The sequence below is a fragment of the Sinocyclocheilus grahami genome, unplaced genomic scaffold (genome assembly GCF_001515645.1).
Source record: "Sinocyclocheilus grahami isolate Dianchi unplaced genomic scaffold, SAMN03320097.WGS_v1.1 scaffold25.1, whole genome shotgun sequence".
NCBI lineage: Eukaryota > Metazoa > Chordata > Actinopteri > Cypriniformes > Cyprinidae > Sinocyclocheilus > Sinocyclocheilus grahami.
Window position 1 is genome coordinate 1,417,095 of NW_015505204.1, and position 249 is coordinate 1,417,343.

Genomic DNA, 249 nt, shown 5'->3' on the forward strand with positions numbered 1-249 from the left:
TTAACTTTTCTATTATTTATTTTTATATTTGCATAAATGTAAACCATATATGGTTACATTAAATAACAGTAAAAACATGTTTTTAAAATAATTTATGTATTATGTATGTATACAGCAAATATTTTATAGTAGTATAGTATTTTATACATACATATCAGACAAATCCACGTTGTGTAAACAAAAGATAAAAAAATAAGTAACAACAAAATTAAGATAAAAAGACATTATTAAACATCTCCATCTCTATTT

The 249-nt window shown here is 19.3% G+C and overlaps 1 protein-coding gene across 6 annotated transcripts in view; it reads left to right on the forward strand.

The window, feature by feature from the left end:
• The window catches only part of camk2d2 (calcium/calmodulin-dependent protein kinase (CaM kinase) II delta 2), a 38,876-nt gene that overhangs the window by 2,517 nt on the left and 36,110 nt on the right, over positions 1 to 249 (forward strand). The window lies entirely within an intron of this gene.